Source organism: Molossus molossus, unplaced genomic scaffold (genome assembly GCF_014108415.1).
Source record: "Molossus molossus isolate mMolMol1 unplaced genomic scaffold, mMolMol1.p scaffold_m16_p_16, whole genome shotgun sequence".
NCBI lineage: Eukaryota > Metazoa > Chordata > Mammalia > Chiroptera > Molossidae > Molossus > Molossus molossus.
The window spans coordinates 50,578,341-50,587,742 of record NW_023425351.1 but is presented as its reverse complement, the minus strand read 5'-3'; the positions used below and the strand labels follow the sequence as shown (position 1 = coordinate 50,587,742).

Here is a 9,402-nt window from a genome sequence, read left to right as displayed (position 1 = left end):
AGAATACAACAGGCCAGTATACCTCATGAACATGATAACAAAAATCCTCAATGCTATGTTATCAATGCAGCAACATTTAAAAGAATAATACATCATGGCCAAATTGGGCTTATCTCAAGAATGTACAGCCAGTTCGACATGCAATAATCATCATTGTAATTCACAATATTGACAGATTAAAGAACAACTCATGATCCTCTTAACAGATGCAGAAAAAGGACTTGAAAAAAAATCAACAACTACTCATGACAAAAGTTCCTTAACTTGATAAAGGGCATAAAAAAACAAAACAAAACAAAACAAAAACTACAGCTAACATCATAATAACAAAAGACTGAATACTTTCCCCCGGCTACCAACAAGTAAGGATGTCTGCTCTCATCAATCTTATTTAACATTGTTCTAGAGTCCTTGGCAGTGCAATAAAATAAGAAAAAGAAATTAAATGCATGCAGATTGGAAAGGCAAAATAAAACAGGCTTTGTTTAAATGATTTTAATCAAAGTTGTAGGATGCATCATCGATATGCAAAAAAAAAATATTATTTCCATTTACTAGCAATGGACAATTGGACATGGAAATAGTTTAAAACTATAACACTAAAAACAGAAACATTTAGGTTTAAATCTAGCAAAATATATGCAGTATCTCTCTGCTGCAAACTACAAAGTCAAAGATGATCCAAATAAATAAAGATATATACTATGTATGGATTAGAAATTTAATATTACTAAGACAGTAATTCTTCCCAAATTGATTTATAGATTCAATACATTTCCAATCTAAATTTTAATAAGATTTCTATAGATATTGACATGCTGATTCTAAAATGTATATGAAAAGGCAAAGGAGCTAGAATTGCCAAAATTTTAGGAAAAAAAAAAAACAAAACAAAATCAGAGAACTAACATTACCTGATTTCAAGGCTTATTTTCAAGGTACAGTAATCAAGAGAGTGTAGTATTCATGAAGGAACAGGTAGATTGATCAATGGAACAGAATAGTCCAGAAATAGACCCATACATATATGGTAAATTGATTTTTGCCAAAGGTGTGAAGGCAATTCAATGAAAAAAAGATAGTCTTTTTAACAAATCTTGCTGTAACAATTGAAATATGCAAGAATGCAAAAATAATGCACCTGGACCTGTAACTCATACCTTATACCAAATTTACCTTAACATGTATTATAGGCATAAATGTAAATGGTAAAACTAAAAATGTTGAAATAAAACAAGAGAAAATTGTTGTTACCTTAAATTAGGGCAAGAATTCTTAGATACAACATCAAAATCACAATTTATAAAAGACAACTATTGACAAATTGGACTGCATAAAAACACTTTTACTCTGCAAATGACACTGTTAAAATGAAAACACAAACCATAGACATAGAGAAAGTATTTGGAAATCCCATATCTGACAAAGTCCTTGGATCTAGATATATAATGAAAACTCAAAAATAAGAAAACAATCTAATTTAAAAATGGACCAAAGTTCTGAATAGATACTAGACTTCACCAAAGAAAGTGTACAGATGATAAAGATGTACATGAAAATATAATGATCAACATCATTGATCACTAGGATTACACAAATTAAAACTACAAGGTGATACCATTACTCATCAATAAAAAGAAATGAACTACTGATTTGTGCAACAACATGGATTAATCTCAAATGCATTATGCTAAGTGTAAGAAGCTGGATTCAAAGTCTGTATACCATGTGATACCATTTATCTGATATTCTGGAAAAGGCAAAACTATAGGGATAAGAGTACAGGTCAGTAGTGGGCACTAAGGCTAGAGGGGGGTCAATGGAACTGTTTTTTACTTTGTTTGTGGTGATGGTTACACCACTCTGTGTGTTTATCAAAACTCATGGAACTCCGCCATCAACAAATCATCAAACAAGTGTTGGAGAAAAGGGGACTCTAGTACACTGCTGGTGGGAATGCAGACTGGTGCAGCCACTATAGAAAACACTATGGTGTTACCTCAAAAAGTTAAAAATTGAACTGCCATTTGACCCTGTCATCCCACCTCTAGGAATATACCCTAAGAAGCCTGAAACACTAATCAGAAAGAATATATGTACCCCTATGTTCATAGCAGCACTATTTACTATAGCTAAGATCTGGAAACAGCCCAAATGTTCATCAGTAGACAAATGGATAAAAAAGCAGTGGTACATATACACAATGGAGTACTATGCAGCTGTAAGAAAGAAAGATCTCTTATCCTTTGAGATGGCATGGAAGGACCTGGAGAGTATTATGCTAAGCGAAACAAGCCAAACAGAGAAAGACAAATATCACATGATCTCACTTATTTGTGGAATATAATGAACTAAACAAACTGATGAACAAAATTGACCCAGAGACATAGAGGTAGGGTACAGACTGACAAGCCTCAGAGGAGGGAGGGTTGGGAGGAGAAGAGATAAACCACAAAACTTACATGCATGTATGTATGACCAATGAACACAGACAACAAAGCTGGGGATGCGGTGGGGGGAAGGGAAGGAGGGTGTCAATGGGGTAAAAATGAGAAACATCTGTAACAAAAACAAATTGATAAATAAAAAATAAAAAAACTCATGAAACTGTATGCTAAAAAGAGTGAATTTTACTGTTTGTAAATCAAAGTAAAAAATGCACCTATACCTCTAGATTTTTAAATTTGTACTGTCTCCTGGTCATTTCTGTGCATACTAACTTTCTAAACTCCTCCCTGGCTGACTCAGAAAGTAGCTTCTCAAGGGGCAGCTCTACAATTTCATTTTGTAAATTGCTTTGTAGTTATATACACAACAAGATAGCTAAATAGTATTTAGAGGACCAAGGTTGAATGACATACGGTAATTTTTTTTTTTTTTTAATTTTTTTTTTTTATCCTCACCCAAGGACATTTTTCCATTTTTTGTTCAGATAGAGTGGGAGGGAGAGAGAGGAACAGAGAGAGAGAGAAACATCGATGTGGAAGGAACACATCGAGTGGCTGCCACCCGCACGACCGACCAGGGCTGGGGACAAACTGCAACCGAGGTACGCGCCCTTAGCGGGAACCGAACCCGGGTCTCTCAGGACCGCAGGCCGACGCTCTAACCGCTGAGCCAAACCGGCCAGGGCGACATACGGTAATTTTTATTAAAGGTATAAAGTTTTAACTATTATCTAAACTACAAAAACAATATTATGATATAATTGCATTTCTCTCACAATGGTTCTAAAAGCATTGTGTGGTGTTTAGCTTTCACTGATTCGAGCAATGGGTGTAGCCTAGAGAACAGGGAGAAGAGCCGTGGGTAACTTTCACTCTTAGGAAACAAGGAAAAGGGAATCACCCAAGGGACAGGTGACAGGAGAGAACATCTTGACACTCACCAGAGTCTTACTGAGCAGAGGTGATGGTCATGTTAATTTTTCCTCCCTGTTCTACACACAATCATTTATGGTGACGTACGTAGAGAGTGGGATACAAGGGATAAACATTTCCATGGAGCATCCAATACTATTACTCCAACTAGTGATGACTGCTCTTAGCAGGATATCATTGCATGTTGGACTTTGAATTTCATAGTTTTTAAAAAAATGTTCCCATAACATCCTATACCGAGAGGCAGTATATATATATGAGTGTGTGTGTGTGTATTGGTGAAATCAAATCTAGAGAGGTAGCAGGGTGTTATGGCAGAGCATAGATGTTGAGGCAGACATATTTAAGTTCAAATCCCAGTCTGCCGCTTACTACCTATGTAGGCAAGTTACCTAACCCTATGAGCCTCAGTTTCTTTGCTTTTATTTTATTTGTTAAAACATGCATTTTATTTTTTTGTATTTAAATTTATAAACTACCCAGTCAAACTGGTATTATTATCATAATATAGCAAAATACAAAACATCTTTGACAAATACTTGAGTAACGAACAAATTAGGGGTGGCAGTAAAGAGCGAAGGAGGCAGGGGAGATCGGTGAAGCGTATTATAGCTTAACCATTCACCTGCACTGAGGTTTTTAACCAACCTTCCAATCCCAGAAAACACGAATAATCCTTTATCACACATCTTTGTACTTTTACTTTCTATTCTTGAGGTTAAGATTCTAGATCCTAGAGTTATCCAAAATAGTATTATATCTAATTACCTATAGCCAGAGACATCTTTATCATTTGTCTATAGCAGCAAGGCTACAGAAAGCTCTCTGATTAGACTCCAGTCATAGCCTCTCCCTTCCCAACTGGCATAATGAGAAGCAGCATATCAAGGCAGAGACGCAGAAAATCCTACGAGAGGTAATACAGCCACTGCCCAGATTGACATTGAAGAATATACCCATTGTCGCACTGTGTTCATGGCTGTATGTTCGTGAAGTCAGGTTGTATGTTCATGGAGTAATCAGGAATGAATCCATGATTTGCTGGGTACTACAATACTCAGGGGTTTGCAGTACTGCATCAAGCTCTTCCCAGCAGTTTCCAAGGTGGCCTACAAATCACTGACAGGATTTTGCTGGAACTGGATCTGAGGTTGCAGAGATTCCTCTCCATAACTATAGACATTACTGTTTCAGGCCTGGTTGTTCCCACCTTGGGGCACCAGGTCTGACTATTCCAGGAATGGTAGTTATAAGATGGGCTGTTCCAGGATAGTTGTGCCAAGTTAGGTTACTGCAGGTCTGGTTCCTCCACATTGAAAGGTTTCCAGAAGCGTTCATCTGGCATCACTGGTGATAGGAAGAGAGGCCCAGGTACTCTGTAGCTGCTGAGCTTGTCTGAGACACACGGTTGCTCATCTTTGGCCAGTTGTATTTCCACCACTTCTTACATTTCACTCTCTTGTTCTGGAACCAAGTCTTAATCTGTTTGTAGCTAAGGTTCAGGGTGTTGGAAAGTGTTTGCATCTGCTGGAGACTGAGATATTCCTGTCTCTGAAATCTCTCACTGAGCACACAGAGTAGAGTCTGTGAGAAGACAGTTCTGATCTTCTGTTTTTTGACCTGGACTGTCTGCTCCTTCACTGTCTTGTTCTCTACAGAAGTGAGCAGTACTATGCTGGGATGGTGGAAGAATCAGGACTCTTCTGAATAAACGGAACCATGGAGGAAGGAAGAAGAGAGACAGTCTCCATGTGGAGTGTCTCAGGTGACATTTACAAGGATGCATAGTTTTCTTCAGGCTCATAAATCTCAGGCTCTGGGGAAGGTTCCCTAAAATTGGATGCTTCAGGGCAGAGCGGGCTTTGGTGATGAGCTGAATCTACACTCATGTGGCTGAGTTGAAGGAGAGAGAACACACACACACACACACACACACACACACACACAGCGAGAGAGAGGGAGAGGGAGAGGGAGAGGGAGAGGGAGAGGGAGAGGGAGAGGGAGAGGGAGAGGGAGAGGAGAGATGGATTGTAAGAAAGTCCCAGGCTTAAGTATCTAGATAGAAGAGCTTAGAGAAATCTAACCTCCAGATGCAAAAATATCACAAAGAGGAGATAAAATGAGTCACCTCTATAGTAACAGGAGCCAACCAGCCCAATCTAGCCAAAAGTGAAAATTTTGGAGGCTCTCTCCTTGCTATTAAATTGGAAATATAGTACCCATCATAATGAATTGTTGTGAGAATTAAGGAGATCATGTAGGTAGCTGATTCAGTATTTGGCAGATTGAAGTTAGTCAACAAGTAATAGCTGTTACTGTTAATGTTATGACTATGATTTATAACTTTTTAAATCAGCAAGGAATAACTAAATTGAATATATTTAAGTTTCTATTTTGTATGACTTTGGGCACATTTCATCACCTCTCTGGTCTTAGTTGTCTCATCCATAACAAGAGGATAAGCAGAGTGGTACCCATTTTATAGTATTGTTGTGAGGATTAGTTAATACTTCTAAAGCTCTTAGAACTCTGACTTGCACATAGCAAGTACACAATAAATGTTAGCTATGTTGGTAAAAGAAAAATGTGTGAGCCATAATGAACATTGAACTGAGTAGTATTGAGTCTAAGTTCCTAGTACTCCATACTCAAAGTATTTGATTAATTAATGAAGGTATGCATTAGTAATTCAGAGAACAAAGAGTAAACTGGTAAGAAAAAAATCAGGAAAAACAATATTCATATTTGGGGAGAATTGAATTCATAAGGAGAAAAAAGCAAAGTCTCTAAGGCTGGAACATGGAGGCAGAAGTGAAGCAAAGTGCACATGGAGAGTAAAGTAATACAATGGACTACTCTACACCAAGAAGATCAACTAATTACACTTGCATGTCAATGAGGAAGAAACTCACAAACAACATGGAGTGAAGTAAGCAAGTCACAACATAAAAGTCATTGTTCCATTAATGTAAAATTCTAAGCCAGGCAAAACTAAATTACCTTGTTAAGTGATAACATATGTAAATGATAAACTATTAATAATGATTATCACAAAAGTTAGAATAGTGGTTACATCTGGGAAGGAAAAGTGAAGGTCTCCGGAGATAAGGATATTCTATTATTTCATAATGGGTGTGTGTGTGTGTGTGTGAGAACTTGGGTGTTTGTTTTACAATTGCTTATTTTTTTTTATGTGAATGTATGCTTTATACATTCTTTTTAATGGATAACATATTTCACAATAAAAAGTAAAATAACTTAAAAGTAAGAGTGAATAGGGTCCAGGGAGTCAGCAAGCCCAACCTGAGGATATTGTATATTATGGAATAGCAGGAATTAAAGCAGATAAAGTGATACTCAATCCATTTCTTTTTGAGTGCTAAACAGCATTCTATTGGTTGCGCCCTCTCCTCACCCTGGCCCCCTGGAAGTTTAAAAATCTCACCTTCCTCAATATATAGAAACAAATAATGGAAATCATCAAGCAGAGTCAATAGGGTAATGATGGAGGGTATTGAAACCTCCAAAAGGAATGTTACCTCTGACACCTAGCTAGCTGGGCTGAGGTATCAGGCACAAGCCAACAGTGAGGCGTTGATAGATGGTATCAATATTCAGGGCTTCCTCATCACAATCGAGGCCCTTATTCCAGTTGACAAATGACACCCCACCAAAAGGGGTGATGGAATTCATTCTGCTGTTGAGGGTACGGCTAATGTAGAGTCTGGTCAGTCCTCAGTGGGAAATAGAAGAGATCAAGTGAGGATAAACCAAAGGAATGTACTACTACTAGGAAAATCAGAAAGAGATATTGGCTGATAGATGTGCAAGTTTAGACCCTTGGAGTTTATCTCCTGTATCCGAAATCTGCCCCAGACATTCCATTACTTATTACTCTTTTAAAAAAAAAATACAGCTGTTGAGGAAATAAGAAGTAGTTAAGTAGATGGGAACTACAATCAATGTTTAATATTCTATTCAAATGCCTCCAGAATTTACCCAGCAAGGGAAAGTATCCTTCTGAACCCTTTATTTTAATGGCCAACCAGATAAGAGCTGCATAGCTAGATATTTGGAGTATTTCTGTATTATTTGGGTTTAATCAAAATCAATCAATTTCTCTCTGAAATTATTTTGGGAACAAAGTAAATGACCAAGGCTAAATAAGGGAAGTACTGGACTATCATAGCAGATAAATCTTTCCTTGTTATAATAAGTATTTCATTGTTATTGTATATAAAATGATAGACACTTCACATAATCCCTCAACCACCTTGCAAAACTGGTATTTTTTTAGATAAGAAAACTGAGGCTCCATGAGGTTAAATAACTTGACCAAGAACATATAGTGAAGCTAGGATGCTGACTCAGTTCTATCTGAACACAAAGCAAAAGTGATAGTTTGGTGATAACTCATTTCTTAAAAGCAAGAGAGGACTTTGAAAGGAATCTTATCAGAGCTGGTCAGAAAGGCAGGATATTTTCCAGAGGGTTTGGTATATCTAGGGGAAGTCTTTCTAAACTAATGAAAGACTGGGTGGTGAGGCTGTTTACTAGCATGTACAAGAGAACTTCCTAAGGGAAAGACGAAACCCTTGAAAAAACTGGGAGAAAGTGATAGCAGACCCCCAAATTGGAAAGAGTGAATGTAGTATAGTTGAACATAGCCATCTAAGTCATCAATTATGCTTCTGCTTCTGCCTTTACATTGCTCTTGAACCTCGAGCAATCACTTCACCAAAGTGACAAATGCAAACTACAACGTGTCTCTAAGAACCGAAGTTGAAAAAATGTATGAGGAAGCCTAGACCCATGATAGCCTGGCCCATGGAAGGAGTGAAGATTCCGGTGTCAAGCTATAGGGTTAATGTTTATACATCTCCATTTCTTTCTTTTCATAAGATAAGAGCTGTAACATTTTCTTCCCGCACCTCATTGGATTATCTCGGCACCCTAAAGCACACATTCAAGGCACTTGGAATCCTCTGACTAGGAAATGCAGCCCTGAAGATAGCGGAGTGATTCTTAGTTCCAGGGACATAAAGTGAATGGAGCCCAGGATAAGGCTGGGAGAAAGGCAGTTCCCGCTGGAGACCTCTACCTCAGGAAAAGGTCAGCCAGGTTAAATACATCAAGAAAGGAATTTGGTTTAGAAATACTCAGAGGAGGGGGTGTGTTAGGAGAGGGAGCGGCGTATGAGTTCTGAACTACAGCTCGCCTGCAAATCTGCTCTCTAATTCTGGAACATAAAGAGACCTTTGTTTATCGAGAGTGGCTTCCGCTGCACATCGCACACTCAAATGCCCAGGTGACCTCAAGTGAGGTGAGTGGATGTGCACGGACACCCATTCCTTTTGTTTGCTCATCTGGATAAGAAATATGCTTCGACTACAACTAACAGCTTTCGTGAAGGGAGTGCCACGTGCCACTCATTCTCCGTGGGGCAGCTGTTGGGAATGCTGGGACCACGTGAACTGGGACAGCATACCCACTTAAAGGGGGCAGGGGCTCCTCATTTCCAGCTGGTTGTTGTAATATGGGATTTAAGCCCAGTGTTATTAAATTTCTTATTTTTCAAAAGAGGCCAGAAATAGAGCTTTTAAGTAAGAGTCTCCTGATTTTAAAAAAAGAGACTACATTGGGCCTGACTTTTTCTAAATCATTATAATGGCCAAAGTATGCCATCAGCCTGAATCTGCCTTGTAGGCAACTAACTGGTTTGCAACCCTGGATTTATTTCAGTGCCGGAAATTTGGGCTTGCAAATGGTCTTCCTCCTAGCCTCCGGTGATTCTGGCTGTCCCCTCCCGAGGGAACCCTTCCCGGCGGGAACGCTCTCCCTGCAGTGCTTTCTCCAGTCCTCTGTGTGTTCCCCTGTCCTACTGTCTCCACACACTTTTTTGGGGGGTGGGGTGTACATGATTGATGTTTTTCTTTCCTGCTAGACTATAAGTTCATGAAGGAAGGAGCCACTTCTGTGTTGGCCATTGTTACTGGGTTCCCTGGAATCAGACTCTGGCTGA

The 9,402-nt window shown here is 38.6% G+C and overlaps 1 pseudogene; it reads right to left on the bottom strand.

Annotated features, from left to right (window-relative positions):
- Positions 1-4,353: 4,353 nt before the first annotated feature.
- Positions 4,354-5,269, bottom strand: LOC118631462 (annotated as a pseudogene).
- Positions 5,270-9,402: the final 4,133 nt, after the last annotated feature.